This window comes from Chiloscyllium plagiosum, unplaced genomic scaffold (genome assembly GCF_037043375.1).
Source record: "Chiloscyllium plagiosum isolate Xiang-an unplaced genomic scaffold, Cpla_swu_hap1 HiC_scaffold_25, whole genome shotgun sequence".
NCBI classification, from domain to species: domain Eukaryota; kingdom Metazoa; phylum Chordata; class Chondrichthyes; order Orectolobiformes; family Hemiscylliidae; genus Chiloscyllium; species Chiloscyllium plagiosum.
The window spans coordinates 62,647,649-62,666,462 of NW_028270163.1; positions in this window are offsets into that span (position 1 = coordinate 62,647,649).

The following is an 18,814-nucleotide window of genomic DNA, read 5'->3' on the forward strand; positions in this document are numbered from 1 at the left end:
ATGCACGGGCTATTTACCTCCCAATGCACGGGCTATTTACCCCCCAATGCAGGGGCTATTTACCTCCCAATGCACGGGCTATTTACCCCCCAATGCAGGGGATATTTACCCCCCAATGCACAGGCTATTTACCACCCAATGCAGGGGCTATTTACCCCCAATGCAGGGGCTATTTACCCCCCCAATGCAGGGGCTATTTACCTCCCAATGCACGGGCTATTTACCTCCCAATGCAAGGGCTATTTACACCCCAATGCAGGGGCTAATTACCCCCCCAATGCACAGGCTATTTACCCCCCAATGCAGGGGCTATTTACCCCCCAATGCAGAGGCTATTTACCCCCCAATGCACAGGCTATTTAACCCCCCCAATGCACAGGCTATTTACCCCCCAATGCAGGGGCTATTTACCCCCCAATGCAGGGGCTATTTACCTCCCAATGCAGGGGCTATTTACCACCCAATGCACGGGCTATTTACCCCCCAATGCAGGGGCTATTTACCCCCCCAATGCACAGGTATTTACCCCCCAATGCAGGGGCTATTTACCCCCCAATTCAGGGGCTATTTACCTCCCAATGCAGGGGCTATTTACATCCCAATGCACGGGCTATTTACCCCCCCAATGCACGGGCTATTTACCCCCCAATGCACGGGCTATTTACCTCCCAATGCACGGGCTATTTACCCCCCAATGCACGGGCTATTTACCCCCCAATGCACGGGCTATTTACCACCCAATGCACGGTCTATTTACCCCCTCCCCCCCAATGCACGGGCTATTTACCCCCTCCCCCCCAATGCAGGGGCTATTTACCACCCAATGCACGGGCTATTTACCCCCCAATGCACGGCTTATTTACCACCCAATGCACGGGTTATTTACCACCCAATGCAGGAGCTATTTACCCCCTCCCCCCCAATGCACGGGCTAATTACCCCCTCCCCCCCAATGCAGGGGCTATTTAACACCCCAATGCACGGGCTATTTACCCCCTCCCCCCCAATGCAGGGGCTATTTACCCCCCAATGCAGGGGCTATTTACCCCCCAATGCAGGGGATATTTACCTCCCAATGCACGGGCTATTTACCCCCCAATGCAGGGGCTATTTACCCCCTAATGCAGGGGCTATTTACCTCCCAATGCAGGGGCTATTTACCACCCAATGCAGGGGCTATTTACCTCCCAATGCAGGGGCTATTTACCTCCCAATGCACGGGCTATTTACCCCCCAAATGCAGGGGCTATTTACCTCCCAATGCAGGGGCTATTTACCACCCAATGCAGGGGCTATTTACCACCCAATGCACGGGCTATTTACCCCCCAATGCAGGGGCTATTTACCCCCCCAATGCACAGGCTATTTACCCCCCAATGCAGGGCTATTTACCCCCCAATGCAGGGGCTATTTAGCCCCCAATGCACAGTCTATTTACCCCCCCAATGCACAGGCTATTTACCCCCCAATGCAGGGGCTATTTCCCCCCCAATGCAGGGGCTATTTTCCTCCCAATGCAGGCGCTATTTACCACCCAATGCACGGGCTATTTACCCCCCAATGCAGGGGTTATTTACCCCCCAATGCACAGGCTATTTACCCCCCAATGCAGGGGCTATTTACCCCCCAATGCAGGGGCTATTTACCTCCCAATGCACGGGCTATTTACCACCCAATGCACGGGCTATGTACCCCCCAATGCATGGGCTATTTACCCCGAATGTAGGGACTATTTACCCCTCCCCCCCCCAATACAGGGACTATCTACCCCGAATGCACGGACTATATCCCCCCCAGTGCTGGGGCTATTTATCCCCCAATGCACAGGCTATTTACCTCCAATGCACGGGCTATTTACCCCCCAATGCAGGGGCTATTTACCCCCCAATGCATGGGCTATTTACCCCAAATACACGGGCTATTTAACCCCCATAATTCATGGGCTATTTACCCCCCTCCAATGCACGCGCTATTTACCCCCCCATTGCTGGTGCTATTTACCCCCTCCCCCCAATGCAGGGGCTACTTACCCCCCAATGCAGGGGATATTTACCCCCCAATGCACGGGCTATTTACCCCCCAATGTACGGACTATTACCCCCCAATGCATGGACTATTTACCCCCAATGCAGGGGATATTTACAACCCAATGCAGGGGCTATTCACCTCCCCCCCCCCCGCCAAATACACGGGCTATTTACCCCCCAATGCACGGGCTATTTATTCTCCAATGGACGGGCTATTTACCCCCCAGTGCATGGACTATTTACCCCCAATGCAGGGGATATTTACAACCCAATGCAGGGGCTATTCACCCCCCCCCCCCCAAATGCACGGGCTATTTACCTCCCAATGCACAGGCTATTTACCCCCCAATGCAGGGGCTATTTACCCCCCAATGCAGGGGCTATTTACCCCCCAATGCAGGGGCTATTTACCCCCCCAATGCACAGGCTATTTACCCCCCAATGCACGGGCTATTTACCCCCAATGCAGGGGCTATTTACCCCCCAATGCACGGGCTATTTACCCCCAATGCACGGGCTATGTACCCCCCAATGCATGGGCTATTTACCCCGAATGTAGGGACTATTTACCCCCCCAATACAGGGGCTATCTACCCCGAATGCAGGGACTATATCCCCCCCAGTGCTGGGGCTATTTACCCCCCAATGCACAGGCTATTTACCCCAAATACACGGGCTATTTAACCCCCATAATTCAGGTGCTATTTTCCCCCCAATGAAGGGGCTATTTACCCCAAATACACGGGCTATTTAACTCCCATAATTCAGGGGCTATTTACCCCCCTCCAATGCACGGGCTATTTACCTCCCAATGCACGGGCTATTTACCCCCCAATGCAGGGGCTATTTACCTCCCAATGCACGGGCTATTTACCCCACAATGCACGGGCTATTTACCCCCCAATGCACGGGCTATTTATCTCCCAATGCACGGGCTATTTACCACCCAATGCACGGGCTATTTACCCCCCAATGCACGGGCTATTTACCTCCCAATGCAGGGGCTATTTACCCCCCAATGCACGGGCTATTTACCCCCCAATGCACGGGCTATTTACCTCCCAATGCAGGGGCTATTTACCACTCAATGCACGGGCTATTTACCCCGCAATGCACGGGCTATTTACCACCCAATGCACGGGCTATTTACCCCCCAATGCAGGGGCTATTTACCTCCCAATGCAAGGGCTATTTACCCCCCAATGCACAGGCTATTTACCCCCCAATGCAGGGGCTATTTACCCCCAAATGCAGGGGCTATTTACCCCCCAATGCACGGGCTATTTACCCCCCAGTGCACGGGCTATTTACCACCCAATGCACGGGCTATTTACCACCCAATGCACGGGCTATTTACCACCCAATGCACGGGCTATTTACCTCCCAATGCACGGGCTATTTACCCCCCAATGCACGGGCTATTTACCACCCAATGCACGGGCTATTTACCCCCCAATGCAGGGGCTATTTACCTCCCAATGCAAGGGCTATTTACCCCCCAATGCACAGGCTATTTACCCCCCAATGCAGGGGCTATTTACCCCCAAATGCAGGGGCTATTTACCACCCAAAGCACGGGCTATTTACCACCCAATGCACGGGCTATTTACCACCCAATGCAGGGGCTATTTACCCCACAATGCACGGGCTATTTACCCCCCAGTGCACGGGCTATTTACCACCCAATGCACGGGCTATTTACCACCCAATGCAGGGGCTATTTACCACCCAATGCACGGGCTTTTTACCCCCCAATGCAGGGGCTATTTACCCCCACAATGCAGGGGCTATTTACCCCCCAAATGCACGGGCTATTTACCCCCCAATGCAGGGGCTATTTACCCCCCAATGCCGGGGCTATTTACTCCCCAATGCAGGGGCTATTTACCTCCCAATGCCGGGGCTATTTACCCCCCAATGCAGGGGCTATTTACCACCCAATGCACGGGCTATTTACCCCCAAATGCAGGGGCTATTTACCACCAATGCAGGGGCTATTTACCCCCCCAATGCACAGGCTATTTACCCCCCAATGCACAGGCTATTTACCCCTCCAATGCAGGGGCTATTTACCCCCCAATGCACGGACTATGTACCCCCCAATGCATGGGCTATTTACCCCCCAATGCACGGGCTATTTACCTCCCAATGCAGGGGCTATTTACCACCCAATGCAGGGGCTATGTACCCCCCAATGCAGGGGCTATTTACCTCCCAATGCACGGGCTATTTACCACCCAATGCACGGGCTATTTACCTCCCAATGCACGGGCTATTTACCACCCAATGCACGGGCTATTTACCCCCCAATGCACGGGCTATTTACCTCCCAATGCACGGGCTATTTACCCCCCAATGCAGGGGCTATTTACCTCCCAATGCACGGGCTATTTACCCCCCAATGCAGGGGATATTTACCCCCCAATGCACAGGCTATTTACCACCCAATGCAGGGGCTATTTACCCCCAATGCAGGGGCTATTTACCCCCCCAATGCAGGGGCTATTTACCTCCCAATGCACGGGCTATTTACCTCCCAATGCAAGGGCTATTTACACCCCAATGCAGGGGCTAATTACCCCCCCAATGCACAGGCTATTTACCCCCCAATGCAGGGGCTATTTACCCCCCAATGCAGAGGCTATTTACCCCCCAATGCACAGGCTATTTAACCCCCCCAATGCACAGGCTATTTACCCCCCAATGCAGGGGCTATTTACTCCCCAATGCAGGGGCTATTTACCTCCCAATGCAGGGGCTATTTACCACCCAATGCACGGGCTATTTACCCCCCAATGCAGGGGCTATTTACCCCCCCAATGCACAGGTATTTACCCCCCAATGCAGGGGCTATTTACCCCCCAATTCAGGGGCTATTTACCTCCCAATGCAGGGGCTATTTACATCCCAATGCACGGGCTATTTACCCCCCCAATGCACGGGCTATTTACCCCCCAATGCACGGGCTATTTACCTCCCAATGCACGGGCTATTTACCCCCCAATGCACGGGCTATTTACCCCCCAATGCACGGGCTATTTACCACCCAATGCACGGTCTATTTACCCCCTCCCCCCCAATGCACGGGCTATTTACCCCCTCCCCCCCAATGCAGGGGCTATTTACCACCCAATGCACGGGCTATTTACCCCCCAATGCACGGCTTATTTACCACCCAATGCACGGGTTATTTACCACCCAATGCAGGAGCTATTTACCCCCCTCCCCCCCAATGCACGGGCTAATTACCCCCTCCCCCCCAATGCAGGGGCTATTTAACACCCCAATGCACGGGCTATTTACCCCCTCCCCCCCAATGCAGGGGCTATTTACCCCCCAATGCAGGGGCTATTTACCCCCCAATGCAGGGGATATTTACCTCCCAATGCACGGGCTATTTACCCCCCAATGCAGGGGCTATTTACCCCCCAATGCAGGGGCTATTTACCTCCCAATGCAGGGGCTATTTACCACCCAATGCAGGGGCTATTTACCTCCCAATGCAGGGGCTATTTACCTCCCAATGCACGGGCTATTTACCCCCCAAATGCAGGGGCTATTTACCTCCCAATGCAGGGGCTATTTACCACCCAATGCAGGGGCTATTTACCACCCAATGCACGGGCTATTTACCCCCCAATGCAGGGGCTATTTACCCCCCCCAATGCACAGGCTATTTACCCCCCAATGCAGGGGCTATTTACCCCCCAATGCAGGGGCTATTTAGCCCCCAATGCACAGGCTATTTACCCCCCCAATGCACAGGCTATTTACCCCCCAATGCAGGGGCTATTTCCCCCCCAATGCAGGGGCTATTTTCCTCCCAATGCAGGCGCTATTTACCACCCAATGCACGGGCTATTTACCCCCCAATGCAGGGGTTATTTACCCCCCAATGCACAGGCTATTTACCCCCCAATGCAGGGGCTATTTACCCCCCAATGCAGGGGCTATTTACCTCCCAATGCACGGGCTATTTACCACCCAATGCACGGGCTATGTACCCCCCAATGCATGGGCTATTTACCCCGAATGTAGGGACTATTTACCCCTCCCCCCCCCAATACAGGGACTATCTACCCCGAATGCACGGACTATATCCCCCCCAGTGCTGGGGCTATTTCTCCCCCAATGCACAGGCTATTTACCTCCAATGCACGGGCTATTTACCCCCCAATGCAGGGGCTATTTACCCCCCAATGCATGGGCTATTTACCCCAAATACACGGGCTATTTAACCCCCATAATTCATGGGCTATTTACCCCCCTCCAATGCACGCGCTATTTACCCCCCCCATTGCTGGTGCTATTTACCCCCTCCCCCCAATGCAGGGGCTATTTACCCCCCAATGCAGGGGATATTTACCCCCCAATGCACGGGCTATTTACCCCCCAATGTACGGACTATTACCCCCCAATGTTTGGACTATTTACCCCCAATGCAGGGGATATTTACAACCCAATGCAGGGGCTATTCACCCCCCCCCCCCCAAATGCACGGGCTATTTACCCCCCAATGCACGGGCTATTTATTCTCCAATGGACGGGCTATTTACCCCCCAGTGCATGGACTATTTACCCCCAATGCAGGGGATATTTACAACACAATGCAGGGGCTATTCACCCCCCCCCCCCCCAAATGCACGGGCTATTTACCTCCCAATGCACAGGCTATTTACCCCCCAATGCAGGGGCTATTTACCCCCCAATGCAGGGGCTATTTACCCCCCAATGCAGGGGCTATTTACCCCCCCAATGCACAGGCTATTTACCCCCCAATGCACGGGCTATTTACCCCCAATGCAGGGGCTATTTACCCCCCAATGCACGGGCTATTTACCCCCAATGCACGGGCTATGTACCCCCCAATGCATGGGCTATTTACCCCGAATGTAGGGACTATTTACCCCCCCCAATACAGGGGCTATCTACCCCGAATGCAGGGACTATATCCCCCCCAGTGCTGGGGCTATTTACCCCCCAATGCACAGGCTATTTACCCCAAATACACGGGCTATTTAACCCCTATAATTCAGGTGCTATTTTCCCCCCAATGAAGGGGCTATTTACCCCAAATACACGGGCTATTTAACTCCCATAATTCAGGGGCTATTTACCCCCCTCCAATGCACGGGCTATTTACCTCCCAATGCACGGGCTATTTACCCCCCAATGCAGGGGCTATTTACCTCCCAATGCACGGGCTATTTACCCCCCAATGCAGGGGCTATTTACCCCCCAATGCAGAGGCTATTTACCCCCCAATGCACAGGCTATTTAACCCCCCCAATGCACAGGCTATTTACCCCCCAATGCAGGGGCTATTTACCCCCCAATGCAGGGGCTATTTACCTCCCAATGCAGGGGCTATTTACCACCCAATGCACGGGCTATTTACCCCCCAATGCAGGGGCTATTTACCCCCCCAATGCACAGGTATTTACCCCCCAATGCAGGGGCTATTTACCCCCCAATTCAGGGGCTATTTACCTCCCAATGCAGGGGCTATTTACATCCCAATGCACGGGCTATTTACCCCCCCAATGCACGGGCTATTTACCCCCCAATGCACGGGCTATTTACCTCCCAATGCACGGGCTATTTACCCCCCAATGCACGGGCTATTTACCCCCCAATGCACGGGCTATTTACCACCCAATGCACGGTCTATTTACCCCCTCCCCCCCAATGCACGGGCTATTTACCCCCTCCCCCCCAATGCAGGGGCTATTTACCACCCAATGCACGGGCTATTTACCCCCCAATGCACGGCTTATTTACCACCCAATGCACGGGTTATTTACCACCCAATGCAGGAGCTATTTACCCCCTCCCCCCCAATGCACGGGCTAATTACCCCCTCCCCCCCAATGCAGGGGCTTTTAACACCCCAATGCACGGGCTATTTACCCCCTCCCCCCCAATGCAGGGGCTATTTACCCCCCAATGCAGGGGCTATTTACCCCCCAATGCAGGGGATATTTACCTCCCAATGCACGGGCTATTTACCCCCCAATGCAGGGGCTATTTACCCCCCAATGCAGGGGCTATTTACCTCCCAATGCAGGGGCTATTTACCACCCAATGCAGGGGCTATTTACCTCCCAATGCAGGGGCTATTTACCTCCCAATGCACGGGCTATTTACCCCCCAAATGCAGGGGCTATTTACCTCCCAATGCAGGGGCTATTTACCACCCAATGCAGGGGCTATTTACCACCCAATGCACGGGCTATTTACCCCCCAATGCAGGGGCTATTTACCCCCCCCAATGCACAGGCTATTTACCCCCCAATGCAGGGGCTATTTACCCCCCAATGCAGGGGCTATTTAGCCCCCAATGCACAGGCTATTTACCCCCCCAATGCACAGGCTATTTACCCCCCAATGCAGGGGCTATTTCCCCCCCAATGCAGGGGCTATTTTCCTCCCAATGCAGGCGCTATTTACCACCCAATGCACGGGCTATTTACCCCCCAATGCAGGGGTTATTTACCCCCCAATGCACAGGCTATTTACCCCCCAATGCAGGGGCTATTTACCCCCCAATGCAGGGGCTATTTACCTCCCAATGCACGGGCTATTTACCACCCAATGCACGGGCTATGTACCCCCCAATGCATGGGCTATTTACCCCGAATGTAGGGACTATTTACCCCTCCCCCCCCCCAATACAGGGACTATCTACCCCGAATGCACGGACTATATCCCCCCCAGTGCTGGGGCTATTTCTCCCCCAATGCACAGGCTATTTACCTCCAATGCACGGGCTATTTACCCCCCCAATGCAGGGGCTATTTACCCCCCAATGCATGGGCTATTTACCCCAAATACACGGGCTATTTAACCCCCATAATTCATGGGCTATTTACCCCCCTCCAATGCACGCGCTATTTACCCCCCCATTGCTGGTGCTATTTACCCCCTCCCCCCAATGCAGGGGCTATTTACCCCCCAATGCAGGGGATATTTACCCCCCAATGCACGGGCTATTTACCCCCCAATGTACGGACTATTACCCCCCAATGCATGGACTATTTACCCCCAATGCAGGGGATATTTACAACCCAATGCAGGGGCTATTCACCCCCCCCCCCAAATGCACGGGCTATTTACCCCCCAATGCACGGGCTATTTATTCTCCAATGGACGGGCTATTTACCCCCCAGTGCATGGACTATTTACCCCCAATGCAGGGGATATTTACAACACAATGCAGGGGCTATTCACCCCCCCGCCCCCCAAATGCACGGGCTATTTACCTCCCAATGCACAGGCTATTTACCCCCCAATGCAGGGGCTATTTACCCCCCAATGCAGGGGCTATTTACCCCCCAATGCAGGGGCTATTTACCCCCCCAATGCACAGGCTATTTACCCCCCAATGCACGGGCTATTTACCCCCAATGCAGGGGCTATTTACCCCCCAATGCACGGGCTATTTACCCCCAATGCACGGGCTATGTACCCCCCAATGCATGGGCTATTTACCCCGAATGTAGGGACTATTTACCCCCCCCCAATACAGGGGCTATCTACCCCGAATGCAGGGACTATATCCCCCCCAGTGCTGGGGCTATTTACCCCCCAATGCACAGGCTATTTACCCCAAATACACGGGCTATTTAACCCCTATAATTCAGGTGCTATTTTCCCCCCAATGAAGGGGCTATTTACCCCAAATACACGGGCTATTTAACTCCCATAATTCAGGGGCTATTTACCCCCCTCCAATGCACGGGCTATTTACCTCCCAATGCACGGGCTATTTACCCCCCAATGCAGGGGCTATTTACCTCCCAATGCACGGGCTATTTACCCCCCAATGCACGGGCTATTTACCCCCCAATGCACGGGCTATTTATCTCCCAATGCACGGGCTATTTACCCCCCAATGCACGGGCTATTTACCACCCAATGCACGGGCTATTTACCTCGCAATGCAGGGGCTATTTACCCCCCAATGCACGGGCTATTTACCCCCCAATGCACGGGCTATTTACCTCCCAATGCAGGCGCTATTTACCACCCAATGCACGGGCTATTTACCACCCAATGCACGGGCTATTTACCTCCCAATGCACGGGCTATTTACCCCCCAATGCAGGGGCTATTTACCCCACAATGCAGGGGCTATTTACCTCCCAATGCAAGGGCTATTTACCCCCCAGTGCACAGGCTATATACCCCCCAATGCAGGGGCTATTTACCCCCAAATGCAGGGGCTATTTACCCCCCAATGCACGGGCTATTTACCCCCCAGTGCACGGGCTATTTACCACCAAATGCACGGGCTATTTACCACCCAATGCAGGGGCTATTTACCCCACCAATGTAGGGGCTATTTACCCCCCAAATGCACGGGCTATTTACCCCCCAATGCAGGGGCTATTTACCCCCCAATGCCGGGGCTATTTACCCCCCAATGCAGGGGCTATTTACCTCCCAATGCCGGGGCTATTTACCCCCCAATGCAGGGCCTATATACCACCCAATGCACGGGCTATTTACCCCCCAATGCAGGGGCTATTTACCCCCCAATGCACAGCATATTTACCCCCCAATGCAGGGGCTATTTACCCCCCAATGCAGGGGCTATTTACCCCCCCAATGCTCAGGCTATTTACCCCCCCCAATGCACAGGCTATTTACCCCCCAATGCAGGGGCTATTTACCCCCCAATGCAGGGGCTATTTACCTCCCAATGCAGGGGCTATTTACCACCCAATGCAGGGGCTATGTACCCCCCAATGCACGGGCTATTTACCACCCAATGCACGGGCTATTTACCTCCCAATGCACGGGCTATTTACCACCCAATGCACGGGCTATTTACCACCCAATGCACGGGCTATTTACCACCCAATGCACGGGCTATTTACCCCCCAATGCACGGGCTATTTACCTCCCAATGCACGGGCTATTTACCTCCCAATGCACGTGCTATTTACCACCCAATGCACGGGCTATTTACCCCCCAATGCACGGGTTATTTACCCCCCAATGCACGGGCTATTTACCCCCCAATGCACGGGCTATTTACCCCCCAATGGACGGGCTATTTACCTCCCAATGCACGGGCTATTTACCCCCCAATGCAGGGGCTATTTACCTCCCAATGCAGGGGCTATTTACCACCCCAATGCACAGGCTAATTACCACCCAATGCAGGGGCTATTTACCCCCAATGCAGGGGCTATTTACCCCCCCAATGCAGGGGCTATTTACCTCCCAATGCACGGGCTATTTACCACCCAATGCAAGGGCTATTTACACCCCAATGCAGGGGCTATTTACCCCCCCAATGCACAGGCTATTTACCCCCCAATGCAGGGGCTATTTACCCCCCAATGCAGAGGCTATTTACCCCCCAATGCACAGGCTATTTACCCCCCCCCCAATGCACAGGCTATTTACCCCCCAATGCAGGGGCTATTTACCCCCCAATGCAGCGGCTATTTACCTCCCAATGCAGGGGCTATTTACCACCCAATGCAAGGGCTATTTACCCCCCAATGCAGGGGCTATTTACCCCCCCAATGCACAGGTATTTACACCCCAATGCAGGGGCTATTTACCCCCCAATTCAGGGGCTATTTACCTCGCAATGCAGGGGCTATTTACCTCCCAATGCACGGGCTATTTACCCCCCCAATGCACGGGCTATTTACCCCCCCAATGCAGGGGCTATTTACCTCCCAATGCAGGGGCTATTTACCACCCAATGCAGGGGCTATTTACCACCCAATGCACGGGCTATTTACCCCCAAATGCTGGGGCTATTTACCCCCCCCCAATGCACAGGCTATTTACCCCCCAATGCAGGGGCTATTTAACCCCCAATGCAGGGGCTATTTACCCCCCAATGCACAGGCTATTTACCCCCCCAATGCACAGGCTATTTAACCCCTAATGCCGGGGCTATTTACCCCCCAATGCACGGGCTATTTACCTCCCAATGCACAGGCTATTTACCCCCCAATGCACGGGCTATTTACCCCCCAATGCAGGGGCTATTTACCCCCCAATGCACAGGCTTTTTACCCCCCAATGCAGGGGCTATTTACCCCCCAATGCAGGGGCTATTTACCTCCCAGTGCACGGGCTATTTACCACCCAATGCACGGGCTATTTACCCCCCAATGCCGGGGCTATTTACCCCATAATGAAGGGGCTATTTACCTCCCAATGCCGGGGCTATTTAACCCCCAATGCAGGGCCTATATACCACCCAATGCACGGGCTATTTACCCCCCAATGCAGGGGCTATTTACCCCCCAATGCACAGGATATTTACCCCCCAATGCAGGGGCTATTTACCCCCCAATGCAGGGGCTAATTACCCCCCCAATGCTCAGGCTATTTACCCCCCCAATGCACAGGCTATTTACCCCCCAATGCAGGGGCTATTTACCCCCCAATGCAGGGGCTATTTACCTCCCAATGCAGGGGCAATTTACCACCCAATGCAGGGGCTATGTACCCCCCAATGCAGGGGCTATTTACCTCCCAATGCACGGGCTATTTATCACCCAATGCACGGGCTATTTACCTCCCAATGCACGGGCTATTTACCACCCAATGCACGGGCTATTTACCACCCAATGCACGGGCTATTTACCTCCCAATGCACGGGCTATTTACCACCCAATGCACGGGCTATTTACCCCCCAATGCACGGGCTATTTACCTCCCAATGCACGGGCTATTTACCCCCCAATGCACGGGCTATTTACCTCCCAATGCACGTGCTATTTACCACCCAATGCACGGGCTATTTACCCCCCAATGCACGGGTTATTTACCCCCCAATGCACGGGCTATTTACCCCCCAATGCACGGGCTATTTACCCCCCAATGCACGGGCTATTTACCCCCCAATGCAGGGGCTATTTACCTCCCAATGCACGGGCTATTTACCCCCCAATGCAGGGGCTATTTACCCCCCCCCCAATGCACAGGCTATTTACCACCCAATGCAGGGGCTATTTACCCCCAATGCAGGGGCTATTTACCCCCCCAATGCAGTGGCTATTTACCTCCCAATGCACGGGCTATTTACCACCCAATGCAAGTGCTATTTACACCCCAATGCAGGGGCTATTTACCCCCCCAATGCACAGGCTATTTACCCCCCAATGCAGGGGCTATTTACCCCCCAATGCAGAGGCTATTTACCCCCCAATGCACAGGCTATTTACCCCCCCCAATGCACAGGCTATTTACCCCCCAATGCAGGGGCTATTTACCCCACAATGCAGGGGCTATTTACCTCCCAATGCAGGGGCTATTTACCACCCAATGAAAGGGCTATTTACCCCCCAATGCAGGGGCTATTTACCCCCCCAATGCACAGGTATTTACCCCCCAATGCAGGGGCTATTTACCCCCCAATTCAGGGGCTATTTACCTCGCAATGCAGGGGCTATTTACCTCCCAATGCACGGGCTATTTACCCCCCCAATGCACGGGCTATTTACCCCCCCAATACAGGGGCTATTTGCCTCCCAATGCACGGGCTATTTACCCCCCAATGCACGGGCTATTTACCTCCCAATGCACGGGCTATTTACCACCCAATGCACGGGCTATTTACCACCCAATGCACGGTCTATTTACCCCCTCCCCCCAATGCACGGGCTATTTACCCCCTCCCCCCCAATGCAGGGGCTATTTACCACCCAATGCACGGGCTATTTACCCCCCAATGCACGGCTTATTTACCACCCAATGCACGGGCTATTTACCACCCAATGCAGGAGCTATTTACCCCCAACCCCCCAATGCACGGGCTAATTACCCCCTCCCCCCCAATGCAGGGGCTATTTACCACCCAATGCACGGGCTATTTACCCCCTCCCCCCCAATGCAGGGGCTATTTACCCCCCAATGCAGGGGCTATTTACCCCCCAATGCAGGGGCTATTTATCTCCCAATGCACGGGCTATTTACCCCCCAATGCAGGGGCTATTTACCCCCCAATGCAGGGGCTATTTACCTCCCAATGCAGGGGCTATTTACCACCCAATGCAGGGGCTATTTACCTCCCAATGCAGGGGCTATTTACCTCCCAATGCACGGGCTATTTACCCCCCCAATGCAGGGGCTATTTACCTCCCAATGCAGGGGCTGTTTACCACCCAATGCAGGGGCTATTTACCACCCAATGCACGGGCTATTTACCCCCCAATGCAGGGGCTATTTACCCCCCCCAATGCACAGGCTATTTACCCCCCAATGCAGGGGCTATTTAACCCCCAATGCAGGGGCTATTTACCCCCCAATGCACAGGCTATTTACCCCCCCAATGCACAGGCTATTTAACCCCCAATGCAGGGGCTATTTACCCCCCAATGCAGGGGCTATTTACCTCCCAATGCAGGCGCTATTTACCACCCAATGCACGGGCTATTTACCCCCCAATGCAGGGGCTATTTACCCCCCAATGCACAGGCTATTTACCCCCCAATGCAGGGGCTATTTACCCCCCAATGCAGGGGCTATTTACCTCCCAGTGCACGGGCTATTTACCACCCAATGCACGGGCTATTTACCCCCCAATGCACGGGCTATTTACCTCCCAATGCACGGGCTATTTACCACCCAATGCACGGGCGATTTAACACCCAATTCACGGGCTATTTACCCCCCAATGCACGGGCTATTTACCTCCCAATGCACGGGCTATTTACCCCCCAATGCACGGGCTATTTACCTCCCAATGCACGGGCTATTTACCTCCCAATGCACGGGCTATTTACCCACCCATTGCATGGGCTATTTACTACCCAATGCACGGGCTATTTACCACCCAATGCACGGGCTATTTACCCCCCAATGCACCGGCTATTTACCTCCCAATGCACGGGCTATTTACCCCCCAATGCAGGGGCTATTTACCTCCCAATGCACGGGCTATTTACCTCCCAATGCACGGGCTATTTACCCACCCAATGCAGGGGCTATTTACCACCCAATGCACGGGCTATTTACCTCCCAATGCACGGGCTATTTACCACCCAATGCACGGGCTATTTACCCCCCAATGCACAGGCTATTTACCTCCCAATGCAGGGGCTATTTACCCCCCAATGCAGGGGCTATTTACCCCCCCAATGCAGGGGCTATTTACCTCCCAATGCACGGGCTATTTACCACCCAATGCACGGGCTATTTACCCCCCAATGCAGGGGCTATTTACCCCCACAATGCACAGGCTATTTACGCCCCAATGCAGGGGCTATTTACCCCCCAATGCACAGGCTATTTACCCCCTCAATGCACAGGCTATTTACCCCCCCAATGCACAGGCTATTTATCCCCCAATGCAGGGGCTATTTACCCCCCAATGCAGGGGCTATTTACCTCCCAATGCAGGGGCTATTTACCACCCAATGCACGGGCTATTTACCCCCAAATGCAGGGGCTATTTACCCCCACAATGCACAGGCTATTTACCCCCCCCAATGCAGGGGCTATTTACCCCCCAATGCAGGGGCTATTTACCTCCCAATGCACGGGCTATTTACCTCCCAATGCACGGGCTATTTACCCCCCCAATGCAGGGGCTATTTACCACCCAATGCAGGGGCTATTTACCCCCCAATGCAGGGGTTATTTACCTCCCAATGCACGGGCTATTTACCACCCAATGCTCGGGCTATTTACCCCACAATGCACGGGCTATTTACCCCCCAATGCACGGGCTATTTACCTCCCAATGCACGGCCTATTTACCCCCCAATGCACGGGCTATTTACCCCCCAATGCACGGGCTATTTACCACACAATGCACGGTCTATTTACCCCCTCCCCCCCAATGCACGGGCTATTTACCCCCTCCCCCCAATGCAGGGGCTATTTACCACCCAATGCACGGGCTATTTACCCCCCAATGCACGGCTTATTTACCACCCAATGCACGGGCTATTTACCACCCAATGCAGGAGCTATTTACCCCCTCCCCCCCAATGCACGGGCTAATTACCCCCTCCCCCCCAATGCAGGAGCTATTTACCACCCAATGCACGGGCTATTTACCCCCTCCCCCCCAATGCAGGGGCTATTTACCCCCCAATGCAGGGGCTATTTACCCCCCAATGCAGGGGCTATTTACCTCCCAATGCACGGGCTATTTACCCCCCAATGCAGGGGTATTTACCCCCCAATGCAGGGGCTATTTACCTCCCAATGCAGGGGCTATTTACCACCCAATGCAGGGGCTATTTACCTCCCAATGCAGGGGCTATTTACCTCCCAATGCACGTGCTATTTACCACCCAATGCACGGGCTATTTACCCCCCAATGCACGGGTTATTTACCCCCCAATGCACGGGCTATTTACCCCCCAATGCACGGGCTATTTACCCCCCAATGCACGGGCTATTTACCTCCCAATGCACGGGCTATTTACCCCCCAATGCAGGGGCTATTTACCTCCCAATGCACGGGCTATTTACCCCCCAATGCAGGGGCTATTTACCCCCCCCAATGCACAGGCTATTTACCACCCAAGGCAGGGGCTATTTACCCCCAATGCAGGGGCTATTTACCCCCCCAATGCAGGGGCTATTTACCTCCCAATGCACGGGCTATTTACCACCCAATGCAAGTGCTATTTACACCCCAATGCAGGGGCTATTTACCCCCCCAATGCACAGGCTATTTACCCCCCAATGCAGGGGCTATTTACCCCCCAAAGCAGAGGCTATTTACCCCCCAATGCACGGGCTATTTACCACCCAATGCACGGGCTATTTACCTCCCAATGCACGTGCTATTTACCACCCAATGCACGGGCTATTTACCCTCCAATGCACGGGTTATTTACCCCCCTATGCACGGGCTATTTACCCCCCAATGCACGGGCTATTTACCCCCCAATGCACGGGCTATTTACCTCCCAATGCACGGGCTATTTACCCCCCAATGCAGGGGCTATTTACCTCCCAATGCACGGGCTATTTACCCCACAATGCAGGGGCTATTTACCCCCCCCAATGCACAGGCTATTTACCACCCAATGCAGGGGCTATTTACCCCCAATGCAGGGGCTATTTACCCCCCCAATGCAGGGGCTATTTACCTCCCAATGCACGGGCTATTTACCACCCAATGCAAGGGCTATTTACACCCCAATGCAGGGGCTATTTACCCCCCCAATGCACAGGCTATTTACCCCCCAATGCAGGGGCTATTTACCCCCCAATGCAGATGCTATTTACCCCCCAATGCACAGGCTATTTAACCCCCCCAATGCACAGGCTATTTACCCCCCAATGCAGGGGCTATTTACCCCCCAATGCAGGGGCTATTTACCTCCCAATGCAGGGGCTATTTACCACCCAATGCACAGGTATTTACCCCCCAATGCAGGGGCTATTTACCCCCAAATTCAGGGGCTATTTACCTCCCAATGCAGGGGCTATTTACATCCCAATGCACGGGCTATATACCCCCCAACGCACGGGCTATTTACCCCCCAATGCACGGGCTATTTACCTCCCAATGCACGGGCTATTTACCCCCCAATGCACGGGCTCTTTACCCCCCAATGCACGGGCTATTTACCACCCAATGCACGGTCTATTTACCCCCTCCCCCCCAATGCACGGGCTATTTACCCCCTCCCCCCAATGCAGGGGCTATTTACCACCCAATGCACGGGCTATTTACCCCCCAATGCACGGCTTATTTACCACCCAATGCACGGGCTATTTACCACCCAATGCAGGAGCTATTTACCCCCTCCCCCCAATGCACGGGCTAATTACCCCCTCCCCCACAATGCAGGGGCTATTTACCACCCAATGCACGGGCTATTTACCCCCTCCCCCCCAATGCAGGGGCTATTTACCCCCCAATGCAGGGGCTATTTACCCCCCAATGCAGGGGCTATTTACCTCCCAATGCACGGGCTATTTACCCCCCAATGCAGGGGCTATTTACCCCCCAATGCAGGGGCTATTTACCTCCCAATGCAGGGGCTATTTACCACCCAATGCAGGGGCTATTTACCTCCCAATGCAGGGGCTATTTACCTCCCTATGCACGGGCTATTTACCCCCCCAATGCAGGGGCTATTTACCTCCCAATGCAGGGGCTATTTACCACCCAATGCAGGGGCTATTTACCACCCAATGCACAGGCTATTTACCCCCCAATGCAGGGGCTATTTACCCCCCCAATGCACAGGCTATTTACCCCCCAATGCAGGGGCTATTTACCCCCCAATGCAGGGGCTATTTATCACCCAATGCACAGGCTATTTACCCCCCAATGCACAGGCTAGTTACCCCCCAATGCAGGGGCTATTTACCCCCCAATGCAGGGGCTATTTACCTCCCAATGCAGGCGCTATTTACCACCCAATGCACGGGCTATTTACCCCCCAATGCAGGGGCTATATACCCCCCAATGCACAGGCTATTTACCCCCCAATGCAGGGGCTATTTACCTCCCAATGCAGGCGCTATTTACCACCCAATGCACGGGCTATTTACCCCCCAATGCAGGGGCTATTTACCCCCCAATGCAGGGGCTATTTACCTCCCAATGCAGGGGCTATTTACCACCCAATGCACGGGCTATTTACCCCCCAATGCACGGGTTATTTATCCCCCAATGCACGGGCTATGTACCCCCCAATGCACGGGCTATTTACCCCCCAATGCACGGGCTATTTACCTCCCAATGCACGGGCTATTTACCCCCCAATGCACGGGCTATTTACCTCCCAATGCACGGGCTATTTACACCCCCCCCAATGCACAGGCTATTTACCACC